Source organism: Pleurodeles waltl, chromosome 6, assembly GCF_031143425.1.
Source record: "Pleurodeles waltl isolate 20211129_DDA chromosome 6, aPleWal1.hap1.20221129, whole genome shotgun sequence".
Taxonomy (NCBI): Eukaryota; Metazoa; Chordata; class Amphibia; order Caudata; family Salamandridae; genus Pleurodeles; species Pleurodeles waltl.
In genome coordinates, this window is record NC_090445.1 from 385,805,020 (window position 1) to 385,828,771 (window position 23,752).

At 42.5% G+C, this 23,752-nt stretch overlaps 1 non-coding gene across 1 annotated transcript; it reads right to left on the bottom strand.

Moving 5' to 3' along the window:
• Nucleotides 1–7,965: 7,965 nt before the first annotated feature.
• Nucleotides 7,966–8,060, bottom strand: TRNAI-UAU (transfer RNA isoleucine (anticodon UAU)). The gene is made up of 2 exons: nucleotides 8,023–8,060; nucleotides 7,966–8,001 (listed from the first exon to the last, which is right to left on the bottom strand). It is a non-coding gene; the product is annotated as a tRNA-Ile (tRNA).
• Nucleotides 8,061–23,752: the final 15,692 nt, after the last annotated feature.

Consider the following 23,752-nt stretch of genomic DNA (forward strand, 5'->3'; position numbering starts at 1 on the left):
ATGATGTCATTTATTTTTCTCAAGTCCTGCACTATTCGGACCTTCCCACTAGGCTTTATTAGTCCCATGATTGGTGAATTACATGGACTGCTTAACACTTCTTTCAGTACTCCCTATTTTACAAATTCGTCAATGAGTTGGGCAACTTTCATGAGGGTGTCTTGTGCCATGTGGTATTGTGGGGTCTGGGGAAAGGTTGCATTGGGCTTTACAGTCACTTTCACTGGTTCCACTCCTTTCATCAATCCCACCTCTTTCCCTGTCATATCCCACACTTCTTTTCCGACTGTTTCCCGTAATTCAGCTGGAATATCTTCTTCAGTTATCATCGGGAAAAGACAAATCAGAGGATACTCTTCATCGACAGTTTCCATCTCATCCCCCTCTACACTGTCCTCTTCTTCCCCATCACTGCTCGTCTGAATTTTAATTCCCTCGTTCGAACACATAATCGAACATCCCAATTTGCACAATAGGTCTCTCCCTAACAGTGCTATCGGGCTTGAGTCACATACCACAAATCTGTGTAACCCTTGATAGTTACCAATGCTGACTGGTACTGGATCTGTGATTGGGTTCGTCAGGTGCCTGTTTGCTACTCCCACCACTTGAACTGTTCTCCCTGAGAGTGGCAAATTCGGTACTTCAATGCTCTTAACAGTTGAACGTGTGGCTCCTGTGTCAACCAAGAATGAGACACGATGACCCATTACTCTTCCCTCCACGTACGGACCCTTTTGATCAACTTCCAAGGATGCTGCAAGCACACAATCTCCTTCCTCTCCTGAACTTTCACTCTCCCATACATTGTTTATTCCAGTCTCACTGTGTAATGGGAACTGTTGTACGGTGCCATTTGTATTCATTACCTGACCCGAGACCTGTGGAGGAACCATCACTTGCTGCTGACTCATTGGTGCCAAAGGTATTTGCATTTGCTGGTTAGGTACCATGGGAAACTGCTGTTGCATTGGTTGCATTTGCGTCATCTGCATACGGGGCATCTGCATCTGCTGCGGCTGCATAGGTTGTAATCCCTGCAGCTGATTTATGGTCTGAAAATTTGGGTTTGGACCTCTCATTTTCGGTCCCCTCATTGTCTGAAATGCATTGACATCATTGTTTTGCTGACCAATACCTGCACCTTCCTGCACCACCATCGGGCACTCGCGTTTCCAATGTCCGACAATTCCGCACACGTGACACGGCATCACCTTTTTTAATGCCTGCACACCATTCGGAGTCACAACAGTGTTCAAATCCGGACCATTATTTCCAAAACCTCCTCTGCCTCTGCCTCTCGCCTGTGGCTGAAACATCATATTTCCCTGCAACTGCGGCTGCGGTTGCGGTACCTGCTGTTGGAACCCTTGCAACCCTTGCAAACCTTGCAGACCTGTCTGAGCTGCCTTAAGTTGCATCATCATCACTTTCTCTTTCAACCTTTTCTGTTTCACTTCAATCTCGTCGCTACAGTATTTCGCATAATTCAACACCTCATCAATCGGTTTCGACTTGCAACAAATCAAATGCGACTTTATCATCTGACTTATCTCTGGTCTCAGCCCTTCCACAAATCTAAACACGAAATGAAGCATGTCCTTCGCCTCTATTGTTTCCGTGCCACTGTAGTTCTTGAACGCTTTCAACAACCTCTCATAGTAACTATGAATCGACTCTTTAGCCTCTTGGGCAGTTCGATCAATCTTCTACACATCCACATTTTTCGCGGCAACCTTCGTCTTCAAATGCTCAATCACCTTATAGTACAAGCTCATCACCATAGGTGATGGTGCACTCGTATCCCTGTCTCTCTCCGGTTCACTTGTCGGCCAACCTACAGCTCTTTTGCAATCCTCCCACAAATCTGTCGGAACCACAATCTCAAAGAGGGTGTTCAGATCTTCCCAAAGGCATTTCGCAAGCTTCACAAACCTATCAGTCTGTTGATACCATTCAATCGGTTTCTCTCTCAGTTTGGGAAAATCGTCCGTAAAAGACTGAATGTCGCTTCTGTGCCATGGTACATGTATTAGTTTTCCCCCTGCTGTCTCCCTCATTGGTAACATGGTTACTGCATCACTACTCTGTGGTCTTTTCTCGTTGAGCTCTGGGACACTGTCTTTCCTCTTTTCCTTTCTTTTTTACCCATCTGCTTTCCCATTTATCTAAGCACCTCCATACTTGTGCACTCTGCAGCAATTCTCTAAGGTGCGCCTTCATGCCTGCTGACCTCATGTGTTCAAAATCTGTGGTCCCAAAATCCAACCTGTAGCTCCTGCTCAAGTGTTTCATCTTGTCTATCTCCACCCCGTTTTTGTCTGCTATTTCTTGCAACCTTCTATGTACCTTGTCCACTTCTCTCGTAATCCTGGGACATAGATACCTCAGCTCTTCTTCCGAGTAGGACTCTAACCTATTCACATCCATAGTCCCTTCCACCAATTCTTGTGCTTCCATGCTCAACCTGACCCTATTCAGATATTCTTCTCCCTTCCCACTGGCTGAGCTTTGTGTGGAATTCAGACTGTTGAACCACTGTGTCAGCTGTTGCGCATTCAACCCCATCAGTGTAGCATTCACATAGACTGCCATCGATGGTTGCGGCAACTTTTCAGTATTCGATGACAGAGGTATCACCAGTGGAGGACTTGATCTCACCACTGTTGACTGAGCACATATGGGACTAAACTCCATCAAGGACCCAGATCCAGTTGGCAGGGCCGCTATCGGAGTTGTCTCTGGAGTGTTTTGAATGCACCTCCTTTCCATCCCACTCTGCACCATTGATCCTTGACTGCTCATACCTGAATTAGGCTGAATATACAAAGGTACCGGTGGACCTACAGTAATGGGTAGGGATATCGCATCTGCGTTCTGTCCATTCCCCATGTTCTGAGACATGTTCATTCCCACACTATGGGTCATCATTGCCGGCATGCCCATCTGACTCCCCGTCATCTGAGCATGTGCGTTTCCCCCCTGCGTCTGCTTTTGAGGCATCAGAAACTGAGTTGATTCAGCTTGTGCCAGTGTTGGGTTGTGACCATTCTGTCCTCCCATTACAGTCGGATCTAGAATCATTCCTGTACTGTTATCACTGCTGTAGTACCTTGGGACCTGCGGCTGATAATTTTCTGCTGGTTTCAACATGGGCACATCTGGACATATTCTCCTAACCTGCGGTATCTGCGGGGTGAACAGTAAACTCGGGTCCTTAGATCCCGATGATGCTCCTGGACTCTGAGTTTCACTGTTCTGTACCGGTGCCAGAGGGGCAGAACTGGTACTTGGACCTTGTCCACTCTCTGCATAAGGTGGTGGACGGTCATTCAGCAATTGCATTATTAACTCCTCGTCCTCTAACTCCTCTTCTCTTCTCAACTTTTCCTCGTCCTCTCTATCCTTGGAACACCTCCTGTTTGTCTTACAGGTAGCTTTCTTACCTGTCTCCTCTTCTTCCTTAGTAATTGCGGGAAACAATTTTATCCCCTGTAATACATCTGACCTCCACACCTTCTGTGCATTATCCCACCTAGCGTCCGCTAGTGTCTTTTCTACCTTCCTTATCCTGGTCTCAAACTTATTTTGCTGTTGCTGTCTAGCCATCAGTTCCCAAATTGCTAGAGCCTCAAACTGTGCTGGCCTTGGAGGTACCTTCATGTCGTACATCGCAAATCTCAAATTCTCTAGGATCCTTATATTGAATGTCCCATGGATCGGGAACGCTACGCTCCCATGTTTCTCTGTCAGCTTGTGCCATTGTTTTAGCCAAAGGCACGGAGCTACCCCTTTTTCCCCCATTACAATGTAAGCTGGTGTACCCTCGGGTGGCGTCTCCTCTCCTACGCTCGCTTTAATGTAAGACTCCCCCTTCATCGCACTCTTTAATGCTTTAAAAAATTTCATTTTCTCGTCTTTTATTTCACAAATTTGTAATCAATAGGTGACTTTAATTCCCGGAATACTCTTCGCTTGCCTTTCCCCTTCCAATCGAGCCCCACGGACTGCGTCCAATCCGTGCGCGACCCTTCTCACCAACCAACCTATCCCAGCGCGGATCCTAGTGACGTCACACTCACACACACTGCGGCTGACAAAGCCTCGCGGCTAGTCCTCCTTCACTCAGCTCCTCTCGTAACAACTTCTGGCATGTATCGCGAGCTACCAAAAAAAAATAATAATAAAACAGATCTGTCGGTTTACTACAGGAAGGGTAACACAATCGCTTCAGGACCTTAGGGATTTTTCACTAGCCTCGGCAGTTATTCCATCTTTCTCGGTCCCCACGTTCGCAAGCAAATCTGACCCGCAGACTGCTCTCAACTTGTCAATGATCTATTCTAGTGCACTTAGAATTTTGTCAAAGCCCGAAGTCGAAGTTTTCTTTCACTCCCTTAACACACGTACCGACTCGTTGACCACGCCCGATCAACCTATTAAACCGACCAGACCACAACATAAAAACAAGTGTCTCATACACTTTTCAACATACTCCGGAGTCTCTTGACCTCGCAGGGCCCGTCTCAACAACAACAACCACGTGGACCTTTTTATGCACGAAGCGCCGCACGCACATGAAGTTCGACGACTTCCCTACTCTCGCACTCGGAGTCGCACCTCCGCTATTTCTATGAAGTTCGACGACTTCCCTACTTCTACACTCGGAGTCGCACCTCCGCTATCCTCTAAAATCCTTGCAACCTTTTCACACAATCTGCGGCAATAAGCTGTGCAAGCGCAAAACCCTAACTTCACTCATACCATCACTAGTACCGCCAACGCTGATTCCACACCTCCATTCTCCCCATTCGCAAGCTCCGAGATCCCGGGAAAGTCGCGGTGGACCTAGCCCATCATCATTTTCTCAATCTGTTTTACCCAAGAAAAATCTAATTCAACTTCTCGAGTGGGATCTCAAAAGTCGAAACCGTTAATTCAACACCATGTATGTCTTGAGTAGGGTCCCAAAAGTCTAAACCGTTAATTCAACACCATGTATGTCTCGAATGGGGTCCCAAAAGTCTAAACCGTCCTCTGCTACCATCTACTGATAGAGCGTTCCGTACTAGTAATTTACCTATATTTGGACGCTCTTTAGGCCGATGAATCTTTTGGCTAAGTGGGACTCTCTTCACCCGAGATCAGTCAATTTAATGTAATCGATAATCAATAACGAACATAAGCAATACCCTGATCAACATAACACTTAACAATTAACCCAGAATACATTTTGGCGAACCCTGACCTTTCAGTCAGGAATAACCACACCAGTTTTATTCAAAGTTAGTGAATTTATTTCCCTATATTAACAAAGCTAGCACAATATAGATGTGTCTCAACACCAAATGATATACGTAAATGAACATTAATAGCTGTCCATAACGCCGGAACAGGTGCAATCTATGCAGCATTTGAATAACAAGGCATTCGATAATAGCAATGCAAATCACTAATACTACAATCTGTAATGAGCTTATTGCATACATTTAGTCAGCATAACAAGGTCTCAAATTGCATCGTGCAACAAAAGGAATCCTCATCTAACCTCAAATTAGAATCGGCATGTGGGACTTCATGCAAAAACAATTTTTAACAACATTAATTTGGAAAACTCCTAGCTAGGGCGCTTGTCAAAAATCAGCAGTTGGTCACCTAAAAGAAACACAATGCAATTGTACAATTTCCTTTCATATTTACCAATTACAATCAGCATTCAAGGAAGTCTTCGTCTCACAGGTACCGTTTCTCGATCAGCATGGGACGGGGCAAAGGGGCAGGGGTGGACGGGGCAATTGCCTCACGGCGGCAAAATAAAACTACTACTTCATGCAAAGGGATCAAAGTTAAAGTCTCTAGGGCAAGAATCATTTAAAGTCTCTTTCTCTCGATTAGAGAAAGCATCAGAGTCTCTTTCAAAATGGCGTCGCAGCAAGGTGGGCCATAATAGCTGCAATGTCCTGCAAAATGGCGGGTATCGAGCTGGTAACGGCTGCAATGGCTGCTAATGGCTATAATGTCCAGATAATGGCTATTTTCTTCTCGTGCACCTGGTTTAAATAGACAACAGTTCAAATCCAGTAGGGTCTTCCATTGGAGGGTTCATAGTTTGGCTCCAAATTATCCAATCAAAAACAACAGTTCTCAAGCTTTTACTTAAGCATACATTATCCTTGGAGACGGGTACGTAAGTTGCAACATTTTATACCAATTAACTCACTTTCAGAGCTTCCATTGTCCGCACCTGCAGATTGACCTTGGAGCAAAGAGAAAAATGCCAGGCTGGCACGAAACCTTAAGATAAGCATGTGAACGATCTCAGTGGAAAAGTACAACTTCAAGCAAAAATACACGTTTATTAGCACAATGGAAAAATACGAGCATCTAAATCGTGAGATCAGACAACTAGGCCGAAGCCTGCACTAAAGTTAAGCTAAGCTAAAACATTTCAAACAAGCAAATCATAGCACACGTTTACGATTATGTCGGATTAGTGCACTTCTAATACATCACGTTATATAAAGCACGCTTATAAATGTTGGCAAACTACTCTAAGGGCACATTTTGTCCCCGTACAATCTTTATTAGTTCGGTTAAAGTCACACATGATTATTTCACTCTACGTTTATGCGCTAAATAAATGTAAAACCTTCATTTCTGCTTCATCAAACTCACACGTAGCTACATTCTGCCTTAAGATAACATATGGCACTTTCAGATATGGAAACCCTCCGGCTTTGTAGCTCAGTGGCAAAGCACAGGCTTTTTAAAACCAGGGGACACGAGTTCAATCCTCATCAGGGTCTTCTGTTTATCTTTTAAATCTTAACTCTTTTCAAGTTATTTCACCTAGGAATCACACCTCGTTTTAAGCTTGCTTATTGTCAACGTTCCCTTTTCTGCTTTTATCTTAGCAAGAAGACTTGAATAATACCAGAGAACTACGACTCATTCGTCTCCCCTTCCGATTGCCTGACAAACGCCTGACAAACGCTGTTCTCACCCTGCTAGGCAAAACCAGATAATAACTCAATGTTTACCGTTCCTTGGAAAGGTTGGGCGAGTACTCTGACCTCTCTTTCTGCTCAATCTGCTTCCACATAACGAGCGTTATAGGGTTCGAGCAGTGGCACCTTGGAGATTTTCATTTCTTTCCTCTCAAAACAGTATAGCTCCCAGATACCTCGGCTCTCAGGAAAATGAGGTGAATCTTCAAAACCCCAGCCACCACTCACCATAAACTTCCTTTTCTCATGCTCTCTGTTCAAATGATACAACTTATCTTGTACTTAAAGTGAAAGTGAATGCAGGCAGACTTGTTTCATAGATTTGGTGACCTTGATTGGTTGGGGGGGATAAAGAAGGGAACCTGGTGTCTCAAGGAGTAGAATCAGGATGGGGATGAGGAAAAGAGAAATTGAGCAGGGACCACAATCACAGGTTAGAGAAATACGTGTCATGAATGAAATCATTTTAAAAAGTTGACTTCTAGAAGGCATTATTTTTCAAAATTGCAGACAAATTAAAAATGTATTTTGTATTGGAGGAACAATCACAGCACATAAGAGCCACAATCTACTTTAGAGGAATAGCATATTTGGCTAAGGCCTTTGTGTGATGATGCTATCCTTTTGCCATTTATATGAGTTATATTTTATTCAATTTGGTTGATCAATATTTTTTGCAGCTGTTCAATTTATGGCTATTCATGCGACTATACTGTTTTTATTATTCTTGTTATTTAGCAAATTTCTTTTTGAATACACTGATGTGAATGCATAGTTCACAAGTCAGCACATCATAATACAGTGAAACGAATCGTCCCGAAGGCGATGTGATCCTAGGGACCCGGAGGAGTCAGACAGGAAGATTCTGAATAGAAGTAAATAATCTTTAGCAAGCGTCATCTTTAATCTGAGTTTAATTTTTCCATTCAGTGAAATAATTTAAAAAATATAAGGCAGTTGCTCCAGCTGAGGCTCGAACTCACAACCTCGGCATGGTTCAGTGCAAGTACTGCTGTATAAGTACCGCGCGCTAACCGATTGCGCCACGGGAGCTCACACATACATCATGAGTCCAACTGCGCCACCTAGAGGTGACTTAGTAGACGACAGGATCGTCATCAACATACCGTATGCAAGATCAGCTCACATGCAAACATGTTACCCTGATTACTACAATTACAGTGGAACCGGAAAAGATTATATAATTGTCCTGTAACATAAAATTCAGTCTTTTGAAAACCACATTCAATTATATCTCGTCAGTTCCGACAAAGTCTAGGGGAAACTAATTGTTATGTCTCATAAGCACAAAGGAGGAATTTAGCCAGAAAATGATATGTTGGACCCAAGTTGGGGGAATGTGGGTAGTTGGATATCTTACTTCAACTGTTTTCCTTTTAGCTACAGACTAGTGTCAACAGAGTACCTCGTGTGTACAAATGCTTTAAATCCTGTTACAGGGTGGATGAAGTGGGTGAGTGGTTAAGGTGGCGGACTGCCCATACAGTGTGCTCTGCATGTGTGGATACAAATCCCACCATCGTCAAAGTCCGATCATGTTGGTTTTTGAAGGTCAGCACTGCTCCCAGTATAAATACGCTCTCTTTCGAGACACATCCAGAAATCGTTAGATTATCCCATCTGGCTAACCCATTGTAGCAAATACATTAAATAAAATAGCGGGTGTTGTGTTTATTAGAAATGTAGTCTTTCATGGAGAGCCCAGAAGAATGTCTTTCCCTCAAGCATGGCCTTCTACTTAGTTTGGATATCTGGAAGGAACAGAAAGCAGCTCTTACTGCTAAAGTGTCAGCTGTTTGAAGAGCCATTTATTTATGTCTGCCCTGCACTGATATATCCCTTCTGATGAGTAGTTTTGATGACGCAGAAAAAGAAGGTCCGACATATATTCATGTATACTGTGTAATCAATACGTATAATGAAGTGTGATTTTAGTAAAGAAATAATGTACGAGGGAAATTGTGCCCTCGGGGTAGTTCGCCATCATTGTAAACGAGCTTTATTAAATCATGAAGTATTGAAAATGTAGTAATCCCTCATAATCGCAAATGTATGCCATGATCTCTTGTTTGAAAACTGTTTTGCTTAGCTTAAATCTAGTACAGGCTTTGGCCTAAGTTGCCTGGCTTCAAATTCTAAATGCATGATTTTTTTTCCTTGAACTAATGAAACATATATTCTTGCTTGAAGTTGTATTTTTCCAGTAGAAACTGGCTGATACACTTATCTCCAAGGTTTCGTGCTAGGCCGGTTACATCCCCTTTGATACAAGGTCAGTCTCTGCAGGTGCGGACAATGAAGGTACAGATACCAAAAAAAAATTGGCAAACCATGATACAACTTGTGTTCCAAGGCTCCAAGGCTAATGTATGCACAAATAAGTTCTAGTAAAAGACAATTTTCATTGGACAATTTGAAGCCAACCTATGAACCCTCCAATGGAGGACCCTGCAGAATTTAGAATGTTTCTTACTTAAACCCACCGGACAAAGAGAAGTCAGCCATTTTCCTCGATGCCAGTTTGAAGCCTGATGCCAGACTCCATTTTGGACGACTCCCTGATGCCCTTTTCTCTATTCGAGAGAAAGAGACTTTAAGAATTCTCACCTTAGAGACTTTAACTTTGATTTGTCCCCGTCTTGCCCATGCAGTAACTTTGCCCCATTCTCCTTGCCGCTGCAAGGAAGCTTGCCCTTAACTTTGCCCCTTTGAAACTTGCCCCATGCTGATCAACCGGTACCTGAAGGACGAAGACTTTTCTTGAATGCTGATTGTATTTGGTAAATATGAAAGGATAAATGTATTATGCATTGTGTTTTTTTTCCTTTTAGGTACCAACTGCTATTTTGATAGGGTCCTAGCTAGAAGTTTTCCAAATTTGTGTTGACTAAATTCGTTTTGCATGAAGTCCCACATGCTGATGCTAATTAGAGGTTAGTCGAGGTATACATCCAATGTACCATGCCGAATTGAAATCTTGTTATGCTGACCGAATGTATGCAATTAGTCAAATACAGTTAGTCACATTGGTGATTTGCATTGCTATAACAGAGTGTATCATCATTCAGATTTTGCGTAGATTGCGTTTCTTCCGCCGTTATGGACAGCTAGTAATGTTCATATACATATATCAATTGGTTTTGAGACACATATATATCGTGCTAGCTTTGTTAATATAGGGAAATAAATTCACTAACTTTTAATAAACTGGTGTGGTTATTCATGACTGAAAGATCATGGTGCGCCGAAATACCAACTATTATTGATTTCTGATGTGTTTTATTGATCTATTAATTGAGTATTGATTACCGATTACAACGGTTATTGATTTATAAATCTGAGTGACTCGACTATTGAGGATGAGGAGAGCCCGACTCGGTTAAAAGATTCACCGACCTCCAACGTGTCCAGGTACAGGTAATTTTATAAGGATTGGACGCGTTATCAGTAGATGGTAGCAGAGATTGATGGTTTAGCCCTTTGGGACCTCGTCCGAACAATAGACAGAGTCAAGTTAGAATTTTCTTTGATAAAATAAGTTGGAGGGATGATGATGCCCTAATGTCCCCAATGACTTTCCTGGGATCTCGGAGCTTGCGAATGGAGGTGTGAGAATGATTTCGGCGTTTCTAGTGACGGTATGAGAGAAGTTAGGGTTTTGCGCTTGCTTAGCTTATGGCCGCAGATTAATTGAGAAATTTGTGAGGATTCTGGGATTAGGAGTGTTACTCCAAAGGTGTGAGAGTAGGGAAGTCGTCGAACTTCACGTGTGTGTAGCGCTTTGTGCAGAAAAATTGTCCACTTGGTTGTTGATGTTGAGACGGGCCCTGCGAGTTCAAGAGACTCCGGAGTATGTTGAAAAGTGTATGTGACACTTGTTTGATGTTGTGATCTGGTTAGGTTTAATAGGTTGATCGGGCGTGGTCAACAAGTCGGTATGAATGTTGCGGAGTGAAAGAAAACTTTGACTTTGAGATTTGACGAATTCTAAGGTGCACTAGAATAGTTCATTGATCAGTTGAGAGTAAGGTTTGCGGGTCAAATTTTGCTTGCGAAAGTGGGAAACCGAGAAAGATGGAATAACTGCCAAGGCTAGTGAAAAATCCCTAAGGTTTCTGAAGCGATTGTATTACCTTTCCTGTAGTAAACCGACAGATCTGTTTTATTCTTTTGGTAAAGTGCTCGCATTATATTGCAAAAATTAGTTTGAGAGTGAAAGACGAGTGAAAGAAGACAAGCCGAGGGACTTTGTCAGCCGCAGTGTGTGAGTGTGACGTCACTAGGAGCCGCGCTGGGATAGGTTGGTTGATGAGAAGGGTCGCGCACGGATTGGACGCAGTCCGTGAAGCGCAATTGGAAGGGGAAAGGCAAGCGAAGAGCATTCCGGGAATTAAAGTCACTTATTGATTACATATTTTAGAAAAACAAAAGACGGAAAGATGAAATTTTTCAAAGCATTTAAGAGTGCCATGAGGGGAGATGTTTATATTAAAGCAAATGTAGGAGAAGAAACACCGCCTGAGGGTACACCAGCTTACATCGTCATTGAAGAAAAGGGTGTAGCGCCATGTCTTTGGTTAAAACAATGGTGCAAATTAACAGAGAAACATGGAAGTGTAGCGTTCCCTATCCATGGGTCGTTTAATCTAAGAGTTTTAGAAAATCTGAGATTTGCGCTATACGACATGAAAGTACCTTCAAGGCCAGCACAGTTTGAGGCATTAGCAATTTGGGAGCTAATAGCTAGAAACCAACAACAAAAGAAATTTGAGCCAAGAATAAGGAAAGTAGAAAAGACACTAGCGGATGCTAGATGGGACAGCACACAAAAGGTTTGGAGATCAGACATATTGCAGGGGATTAAATTGTTTCCAGCGATTACCGAGGAAGCGGAGACGGAAGGAAGGAAAGCCACCTGTAAGACAAACAGGAGTCAGTCCAGAGAGGGAGAGAGCAATAGGAACTCAAAAAGGGGAGACGAGTCAGATGATGAGGAGTTCATTATACAATTGCTAAATGATCGCCCATCACCATACGTGGAAAGCGAAAAAGGCTCAAGCGTTAGTACTGCCCCTCCAGAACCAATACAGGGTAATGTAACACCAAATTTGAGAATGTCTCAGAGGCCGAGCAGCTCCGACATACCTTTTTCACCACGAATACCGCGGGTTCAGAGAATGTACCCAGATGTGCCAACATTGAAACCTGCTGATAACTATCAGCCACAGGTTCAAAGGCACTGTTGCGATGAGCATAATATGGGAATGACTCCTGATCAAATGGCACAGGGAGGGCAAAATTATCAGAGACCGACATTGATTCAAGCTGAATCAACACAGTTCTCGATGCCTCAAAAGCAGACACAAGAAGTGCGAGCAATAGAAAGCCAGTTAGGCATGCCAGCAATGATGAACCACAATGTGGGGATTAACATGCCACAGAATTCGGGGAACAGACAGAATCCAGACGCAATATCTCTACCTATCACTGTAGGTCCACCAGTACCACTGTACATACAGGCAAATTCAAGCACAAACGACCAAGGGTTAATGATACAAAATGGGACAGGGAGAAGATGCATAGAAACCACTCCAGAGACAACTCCGATAGCGGCACTGCCAAATGGATCTGGGTCCTTGTCGGAATTTAGTCCAATTCCAATTTGCGCTCCGTCAACTGTGGTAAGGTCACACCCACCACTATTAGTACCGTTAACCTCACAGACTGAAACATTACAGAAACCGTCAGTGGCAGTTGATGTAACTGCTACACTGATGGGACTGAACGCGCAACAGCTAACACAATGGTTCAACAGCCTGAACTCCCCACAGAGTGTATCTAGCGGGAAGGGAGAAGAATACCTGAATAAAATAAGGTTGGGCATGGAGGCAGATGAACTGGTTGAGGGAACAATGGGTTTGAACAGATTAGAATCATACACGGAGGAAGAACTAAGATACATGTGCCTAGGATTACAAGAGAAGTGAGCAGCATACATAAGAAATTACAAGAAATCGCAGACAGACACGAGATTGATATAGGTAAGACTATACACCTGAGTAGAAGTTACAGGTTAGATTTCGACACAAAAGACTTTGAACACATGAGATCCGCAGGGATGAAAACTCACCTTAAGTAGATACTGCAGAGTGCACAGGTATGGAGATGTTTAGACAAATGGGAAAGCAGATGGGTTAAGAAAAAGGATAAAAAGAAAGAAAATACTTCAGAACGAAGTGAGAAAAAACAACAGAATGATGATCTAATAACCATGTTACCAATGAGAGAGACAGCAGGGGGAAAACTTGTGCATGTACGATGGCACAGGTGCGATATTCAATCCTTTACGGATGACTTTCCCAAACTAAGAGAGAAACCGATTGAGTGGTATCAACAAACGGATAGATTTGTGAAACTCGCGAAGTGTCTCTGGGAAGACCTGAATACCTTATTTGAGATTGTGGTTCCGGCTGATTTGTGGGAAGATTGTAAAAGGGCTGTAGGTTGGCCGACGAGTGAACCAGAGAGAGACAGGGACACAGGTGCGCCATCACCTACGGTAATGAGTTTGTACCACAAGGTGATCGAGCACTTGAAAACCAAGGTTGCGTCGAAAAATGTGGATTGGCAAAGGATTGACAGGACAGCTCAAGAGGTTAAAGATTCTATACACGCATATTATGAGAGGTTGTTGAAAGCGTTTAAAAATTACAGTGGCACGGAAACGATTGAGCCAAAGGACATGCTCCATTTTGTGTTCAGGTTTGTGGAAGGGCTGAGACCCGAAATTAGCCAGATGATTAAGTCGCACTTGATTTGATGGCAGTCAAAGTCGATAGATGAGGTGTTGATTTATGCAAAATACTGCAGTGATGAGATTGAGACCAAACAGAAAAGGTTGAAAGAAAAGGTGATGGTGATGCAGCTCAGAGCAGCTCAGACAGGTTTACAAGGTTTACAAGGTTTTCAACAACAGATGCCGCAGCAGCAACAGCAGGGAAATGCTATGTTTCAGCCGCAGATGAGAGGAAGAGGCCGAGGAGGTTTTGTGAATAATGGTCCTGATTTGAATACCGTTATGATTCCAAATGGTATACAGGCAATGAAGAAGGTGATGCCATGTCACACGTGCGGAATCGTCGGGCATTGGAAACGGGAGTGCCCAATGATGGTGCAGGAAGGTGTAGGTCAGCAAAACAATGATGTCAATGCATTTCAGACTATGAGAGGACCGAAACTGAGAGGTCCGAACCCAAATTTTCAAAACAATATAAACCAGATGCAGGGTCTCCAACCTATGCAACCGCAACAGGTGCAAATGCCTCGTGTGCAAATGACACAATTGCAGCCAATACAACAGCAGTTTCCTATGGTACCTAATCAGCAAATGCAAATACCCTTAGCACCAATGAATCAGCAGCAAGCAATGCTTCCTCAACAGGTCACGGGTCAGGGAATGAGTCAAAATGACACAGTACACCAATTCCCACTACACAGCGAGAATGGAATAAAAGATGTATGGGAGAGTGGAAGTTCAGATGAGGAGGGAAATTGTGTGCTTGCAGCATCTTTGGAAGTTGATCAAAAGGGTCCGTATGTGGAGGGAAGAGTTATGGGTCATCGCGTTTCATTCTTGGTTGACACAGGAGCCACACGTTCATCCGTTAGGAGCATTGAAGTGCCAAATTTACCACTTTCAGGGAGAACAGTTCAAGTAGTGGGAGTAGCAAACAGGTACCTGACAAACCCAATCACAGATCCAGTACAAGTCAGAATTGGCAAATATCAAGGGTCACATAATTTTGTGGTATGTGACTCGAGCCCGATATCACTGTTAGGGAGAGACCTATTGTGCAAATTGGGATGTTCGATTATGTGTTCGAACGATGGAATTAGAATTCAGACGAGCAGTGATGGGGAAGAAGAGGACAGTGTAGAAGGGGATGAGATGGAGACTGTCGATGAAGAGTATCCTCTGATTACCCTTTTTCCGATGATCACTGAAACAGATATTCCAGCTGAGTTACAGGAAACAGTCGGAAAAGAAGTGTGGGATATGACAGGAAAAGAGGTGGGATTGGTGAAAGGAGTGGAACCAGTGAAAGTGACCGTAAAACCCAATGTAACCTTTCCCCAGACCCCACAGTACCATATGGCACAAGACACCCTCATGAAAGTCGCCCAACTCATTGATGAGTTTGTAAAACAGGGAGTACTGAAGGAAGTGTTAAGCAGTCCATGTAATTCGCCGATCATGGGACTAATAAAGCCAAGTGGAAAGGTCCGAATTGTGCAGGACTTGAGGAAAATAAATGACATAATAATAAAATGTTGCCTTGTAGTACCAAATCCAGCTGTGATAATGTTTCAAGTCCCTTGCGATGCCGAGTGGTTCTCAGTCATCGACTTGTCACAAGCATTCTTTTCGGTGCCTCTTCATGAGGACAGCCAATTTCTCTTTTGTTTCAAATTCTTAGACAGAGTTTACAGTTGGTGTCGAATTCCTCAAGGGTTTTCGGAGTCACCGTCAATTTTCAATCAGATTTTTAAGAAAGATTTGGAAGCGCTGGAATTGCCATTTGGGTCAACCTTAGTACAGTACATTGACGATTTACTGATTGCATCCAAGACAGAAAGTGACTGCACAGCCGACACCATTGCCCTATTGAACCATTTGGGAAGAAATGGACACAAGGTGTCTCCTTCAAAATTACAATTCTGCCAGAAGAAAGTGAAATACTTGGGTCACCAAATAGAGAAAGGGTCACGGAGAATAATGAAGGAAAGAATAACAAGTGTACTTCAAATGAGTCCCCCAAAGACGAGGAGGGAAGTGAGGAAGTTTTTGGGAATGGTGAGCTACTGTCGCCAATGGATTCCCAACTTCTCAACTGTAGCAAAACCTTTGCTGAAATTAACCCAGAAAGATGCGTTGGATGAGATTGAGCTGAAAGGAGATGAGATGGATGCTTTTATTGAATTAAAGGAATGCATGTGCAGGGCTCCAGCTTTAGGTATGCCTGACTACACAAAACCTTTCACATTGTTTTGTCATGAACGTGATGCATGTTCCTTGTCTGTCTTGACCCAAGCCCATGGTGGCGTAAACAGACCAGTAGCATATTTTTCAGCTACTTTGGATCCGGTCGCAGCAGCACTGCCAGGGTGCTTGCGCGCCGTAGCCGCAGTTGGTATCAGCCTCACTCAGAGTGAAGGAATAGTGATGGGACACCCTTTAACAGTCATGGTCCCTCACTCAGTCGAGATACTTTTGACACGTTCCCGAACACAGCACATGACTGGTGCTAGACTCACAAGGTACGAAACAATAATTCTGTGATCACCTAATGTGCAGCTGAAAAGGTGCACTACGTTGAATCCAGCAACCTTGTTTCGCAGTGAAAATGCTGAAATTGAGAACGCTGAAGACATCGTGCACGACTGTCTTCAGGTGACTGAATTTTGCACCAAACCAAGGCCTGATATCAAAGATACCCGATTAGAAGAAAATGATCAAATTATTTTGGTTGATGGTTCATGTTTAAGAGATGCACTGGGTGTATTGAAAGCAGGGTACGCTGTATGCACGGTAACAGGTGTCTTGGAAGCATCTTGGCTTCAAGGAGTTTACTCTGCACAGGTAGCAGAATTGGTAGCCCTTACTAGAGCTTGCCAACTTTCTGCATTGATGAAAGTTACTATTTACACTGACAGTCAGTATGGGTTTGGAATAGTGCATGATTTTGGACAACTGTGGTCACAGAGAGGCTTCATGACCTCTTCAGGATCACCAGTGAAAAATGGTGAAAGAATAAGAGAATTGTTACATGCCATTCAGTTACCAAGGGAAGTAGCAGTGGTGAAATGCAGTGCACACTCAAAGGGACAAGACTATGTTTCCCTAGGAAATGGATATGCGGATCAAGTCGCAAGGTTTTGCGCATTGAACTGTATATTGCTCAGGGATGAATGGAATTTGATAAGTGAACCAGAACTTGAACAAAGCGACATTTTTGCTCTAAAGGTTATAGATACGATGGACGAATTGAAATCCCTACAGAATGGTGTCAGTGAGGATGAAAAACTCTCGTGGACTAAATCACAATGTGTAAAGAGACTAGATGAATTATGGGTTTCAAGTGAAGGGAAATTCGTTCTTCCAAATAGCCTTTTGACACAGATAGCCAGATTTTACCATGGACAAGCTCATCTTGGGAGGGATGCCATGATTAGGTTATTTAAAACTGATTGGTTTAACCCCAAATTCCGTCAAGTTGCTGAAGCAGTTTGCCACCATTGCGTCATTTGCCAACAGATGAACGTAGGGAAGGGAACCGTAGTAAACTTGAGCCACATTGGAAGAGCAGGGGGTCCATTCAGCAGGATGCAAATGGATTTCATTGAGATGCCTGTGCATGGAGGCTTGAAGTATGTGTTGGTGGTTGTGTGCATTTTTAGTCACTGGATTGAAGCATACCCTACACGCAGAAATGACAGTCTCACAGTTGCAAAACTACTCTTGAGAGAGTTAATACCACGTTTCGGATTCCCGATCTCTTTAGAATCAGATAGGGGAAGTCACTTCAATAATGAAGTAATAAAATTGCTTTGTGCAGCACTGAACATTGAGCAAAAGCTGCATTGTAGCTACCGCCCTGAAGCATCAGGTTTAGTGGAGCAAATGAATGGCACATTGAAATCAAGAATGGCGAAAATATGCGCATCAACAAACTTGAAATGGCCCGACGCATTGCCTTTGGTGCTAATGTCAATGAGAAACACCCCTGACCGAAAGACTGGACTGTCTCCACACGAGATTCTCATGGGCAGAGCTATGAGACTTCCAGCAGTTCCTGCAAATGCACTTTAGAATATTACAGATGATATGGTGTTAGACTACTGCAAAGGTCTAGCTGATGTGGTTCGCTCTTTCTCTCACCAGGTGGAGGCAACCACCTTGCCACCGATCCAAGGTCCAGGACACACCCTGAAAGCAGGTGACTGGGTCGTGATAAAGAAGCACGTGAGGAAGTCGTGTTTGGAACCCCGTTGGAAAGGACCTTTCCAAGTGATTTTGACGACTACCACTGCTGTGAAGTGTGCGGGAGTTCCCAATTGGATTCACGCCAGTCACACAAAGAGGGTATTGTGTCCCACAGACGAGGAAGTTGAAGCGCTGAAATTACCAGTACCTGATAACAAAGTGCCAAGCGCTGAGACAGAGCGAAAAAGGACTAGAAGCGAACAGGCAGAAATAGAGGAGGGAGAAATATTCTCTGAGGACGAAGCAACTGATTCACTTGGGGAAGACCAAGGAGGAGCCTCAGACAGCGACGAAGCAGCTGAAGGTAACAAAGAGCCTGAAGCAGCTGAAAGTGACAAAGAGCCTGAAGAAAGTAACGGTGACAAAGGGCTCGAAACAGGTGAAGAAGCAGGAAAGTCTGATCAGAGGAGGGCTTTCCCAGAAGCAGACGATACAGGAAGGGAACAGGAAAACCTGATTGATTTCCCAGAGGGAGAAGACGAAACCAGACAGAGTGAAACTGTTCAAACTCCTTCGGAAGAGGTTGCAGGTCCGTCAAGTGGACCCAGTGCAAAACGTAGACAAAGCATATCACCAGTAAAACTAAGAACTAGAGAAACGTTGAATGACAGTGAAGGGTCAAGAGTGAAAGAGAAAAGAAAGGAAGTGTCTGTTGTAGTACCAACACCAAGTGAAGAAAAGGACTTGGCCAAAGAGGAAAGTACCGGCGAGAAAGAATCAAGAGAGATGCAAAATTGAAAAGAAAAAGGATACCGAGCAGAAGGTATTCCGGTCCGGAGTGGGCATACATAGCCAATAACGACTGGTCAGACGAATTCGTATCCTCAGTCTCGAGAACGAAGAAGCAGAGCTACACTTTGGAAACAAACGTTCTATGGACTCTGTTGATTGAAAACATTGATCACCTGATTGACTTTTCAACCGGCTAAGACATCGCTAACCTGATTGACTTTGAAACCGATTTTGAGACAACGCTGCTAACCGATAAGAGACTAAGCTGCTAAAGAAAACTGTGTGAACATTGAACTCGTTCAGCTTTGTAAATATCTGCAAAACCGCTTTGATAGAGTGCCTTCAACTTTCTGATTCTATACAGATCATGACTAGTTTCACTACACAGGGGCGTAAAATGAAGTATTGTAAATACATGTGTATAGGCTTAATAACCGCATGCGTACTAATAATTGTAGCAATAGTTCTTGGAATGCATGGTAAAAGTGAGAGTGAGACGAATGATGCTTCTACTTCTAAACCTATTATCGTTACTGAACTAACAGCTCTCAAGAGACTCGAGCAAGACGAGAGACACTTGCATGATAAGAAGGAACTTTCATCTAACGTTTTCTATCGCTTACTGAGTGAGTATGTTGAGACCGTGGATGCAAAAGATTGTTATGTGTGTACACAAATACCTACCTCAGTAGTGGAAGGGGTAACGTATCACAGCATGCCTCTTACGTATGGAATCACATGTAGTATAGTAGCTTCCAGATTTTATGCTCAAAAGGACATTCATTATTTCTATACTAATTACGATGTTACATTTGCATATGTCCCCATAATAGGGCATTTAAGTAAGATAGCTCGAGATTATTATGCCAAATTAATGAGGGAATTCTTCGAACCGATGTCACCTTTTCACCCAGCTCACGCACATAGAGAGAACCTTACATGCTTGCTTTCACCAGTAGAAATAGAATTTTTAGATCGCACTGATGATAGGAAGAATGAAATGAAGGAGAAATTAGAGAGGGAATTACACAAAAGGACGTCTGTGGATAATTATGCTTTTGCTGCAATAAAGACACAAGGGAAAATAGCTTTAGATACATTGCATGTAGGGAGATTTTGTATACATAGATTTCCATCATATTATGACACAGTTTTTGTGGGAACGAGTGCATGTAAACATACGCATGCATTTCAATCTAAGTGGACGTTCATGCTGAATGGGCAAGATCCAGTTATTCCTGGAGTATATTATATTTGTGGACTCAACGCCTATTATCGTCTTCCCAAAGGATGGTATGGGAGGTGTTATTTGGGAATAGTGTTCCCAAAAGTTTACCAACTAGATGACTTAAAGAAATTTCCAAAGCTGTCTGAATCACATCATGTTCAGAAAAGGGAGACAGCTTCTGGTGTGGTAGGAGACATATTTGGAGCATTGATTCCTTCAGTAGGAGTCATATTGAATTCAATCAAAATACGAAAGTTGTCTACTATTGTGGATAACATGCTGACAAAGTTTTCAGGAGCCATAATCCTGATGGATGCTGAACTTGCTGCAGAAAGAGATATGACTCTTCAAAATCGGCTTGCCTTAGAAATTCTTTTAGCAAAGGACGGCGGCGTTTGTAAAATGCTTGGTACACGTCACTGCTGTACCTATATACCGGACAGTAGTGGAAAAATTAGAACAATGCTTACGAATTTAACCAAAGAAAGCGTAGATTTGAAGGAATTGAAAGAGCCCGGAGTTTGGGAGAAAGTTGGAAAAGGATTTGCTTCTGTGGGAAATTGGCTCAGCAACGTTTGGAACGGATTGTTATTAAAGATAATAAAGGGAATATTAATAGTATTAATTTGTTTATTAGGTCCTTGGGGAATATGGAAAACTATTAAAATAATAAAGGCAAGGAACAAAAGGAAGAGAGAGGAGAAAATAGAAAACAAAATGGTGGAGATCTACAGAGAAAAATCAAAAGGGACTAAAAGAAAAAGGGAATTGACTGAAGTGCCAAATTACTATACAGAATTTTAATGGAATACAATTTGTGGGTAGATTTGATGTGATGACATAATTAGTCATCAGAGGAGGGATTGATGACGCAGAAAAAGAAGGTCCGACATATATTCATGTATACTGTGTAATCAATACGTATAATGAAGTGTGATTTTAGTAAAGAAATAATGTACGAGGGAAATTGTGCCCTCGGGGTAGTTCGTCATCATTGTAAACGAGCTTTATTAAATCATGAAGTATTGAAAATGTAGTAATCCCTCATAATCGCAAATGTATGCCATGATCTCTTGTTTGAAAACTGTTTTGCTTAGCTTAAATCTAGTACAGGCTTTGGCCTAAGTTGCCTGGCTTCAAATTCTAACTGCGTGATTTTTTTTCCTTGAACTAATGAAACATATATTCTTGCTTGAAGTTGTATTTTTCCAGTAGAAACTGGCTGGTACACTTATCTCCAAGGTTTCGTGCTAGGCCGGTTACATCCCCTTTGATACAAGGTCAGTCTCTGCAGGTGCGGACAATGAAGGTACAGATACCAAAAAAAATTTGGCAAACCATGATACAACTTGTGTTCCAAGGCTCCAAGGCTAATGTATGCACAAATAAGTTCTAGTAAAAGACAATTTTCATTGGACAATTTGAAGCCAACCTATGAACCCTCCAATGGAGGACCCTGCAGAATTTGGAATGTTTCTTACTTAAACCCACCGTACAAAGAGAAGTCAGCCATTTTCCTCGATGCCAGTTTGAAGCCTGATGCCAGACTTCATTTTGGACGACACCCTGATGCCCTTTTCTCTATTCGAGAGAAAGAGACTTTAAGAATTCTCACCCTAGAGACTTTAACTTTGATTTGTCCCCGTCTTGCCCATGCAGTAACTTTGCCCCATTCTCCTTGCCGCTGCAAGGAAGCTTGCCCTTAACTTTGCCCCTTTGAAACTTGCCCCATGCTGATCAACCGGTACCTGAAGGACGAAGACTTTTCTTGAATGCTGATTGTATTTGGTAAATATGAAAGGATAAATGTATTATGCATTGTGTTTTTTTTTCCTTTTAGGTACCAACTGCTATTTTGATAGGGTCCTAGCTAGAAGTTTTCCAAATTTGTGTTGACTAAATTCGTTTTGCATGAAGTCCCACATGCCGATGCTAATTAGAGGTTAGTCGAGGTATACATCCAATGTACCATGCCGAATTGAAATCTTGTTATGCTGACCGAATGTATGCAATTAGTCAAATACAGTTAGTCACATTGGTGATTTGCATTGCTATAACAGAGTGTATCATCATTCAGATTTTGGGTAGATTGCGTTTCTTCCGCCGTTATGGACAGCTAGTAATGTTCATATACATATATCAATTGGTTTTGAGACACATATATATCGTGCTAGCTTTGTTAATATAGGGAAATAAATTCACTAACTTTTAATAAACTGGTGTGGTTATTCATGACTGAAAGATCATGGTGCGCCGAAATACCAACTATTATTGATTTCTGATGTGTTATATTGATTTATTAATTGAGTATTGATTACCGATTACAACGGTTATTGATTTATAAATCTGAGTGACTCGACTATTGAGGATGAGGAGAGCCCGACTCGGTTAAAAGATTCACCGACCTCCAACGTGTCCAGGTACAGGTAATTTTATAAGGATTGGACGCGTTATCAGTTTCCTGTAAATGTCTCAGATTGCAGAGATACTAACTACTGATATCCATATCCTGAGTAATGTGAGTACTTTAATATTCTCCTTAGAAAATAGAGTTTTGCCACCTTCCAAGACAAGTGCCTTAAGAATGTAGTTTCATTTGTGCCCATATGTTGACATTCATAAGTACATAGGTTTCCACTCATACTCTGAAACTCACAGGTAGCTACATTCTGCCTTAAGACTACATATGGCACTTTCAGATATGGAAACCCTCCGGCTTTGTACCTCAGTGGCAAAGCACTGTTTTTTTTAAAACCAGGGGACACGAATTCAATCCTCATCAGGGTCTTCTGTTTATCTTTTAAATCTTAACTCTTTCAAGTTATTTCACCTAGGAATCACACCTCGTTTTAAGCTTGCTTATTGTCAACGTTCCCTTTTCTGCTTTTATCTTAGCAAGAAGGCTTGAATAATACCAGAGAACTACGACTCATTCGTCACCCCTTCCGATTGCCTGACAAACGCCTGACAAACGCTGTTCTCACCCTGCTAGGCAAAACCAGATAATAACTCAATGTTTACCGTTCCTTGGAAAGGTTGAGCGAGTACTCTGACCTCTCTTTCTGCTCAATCTGCTTCCACATAACGAGCGTTATAGGGCTCGAGCAGTGGCACCTTGGAGATTTTCATTTATTTCCTCTCAAAACACTATAGCTCCCAGATACCTCGGCTCTCAGAAAAATGAGGTGAATCCTCAAAACCCCAGCCACCACTCACCATAAACTTCCTTTTCTCATGCTCTCTGTTCAAATGAAACAACTTATCTTGTACTTAAAGTGAAAGTGAATGCAGGCAGACTTGTTTCATAGATTTGGTGACCTTGATTGGTTGGGGTGGATAAAGAAGTGAACCTGGTGTCTCAAGAAGTAGAATCAGGATGCGGATGAGGAAAAGAGAAATGGAGCAGGGACCACAATCACAGGTTAGAGAAATACGTGTCATGAATGAAATCATTTTAAAAAGCTGACTTCTATGAGGCATTATTTTTCAAAATTGCAGACAAATTAAAAATGAATTTTGTATTGGAGGAACAATCACAGCACACAAGAGCCACAATCTACTTTAGAGGAATAGCATATTTGGCTAAGGCCTTTGTGTGATGATGCTATCCTTTTCCCATTTATATGAGTTATATTTTATTCAATTTGGTTGATCAATATTTTTTGCAGCTCTTCAATTTATGGCTATTCATGCGACTATACTGTTTTTATCATTCTTGTT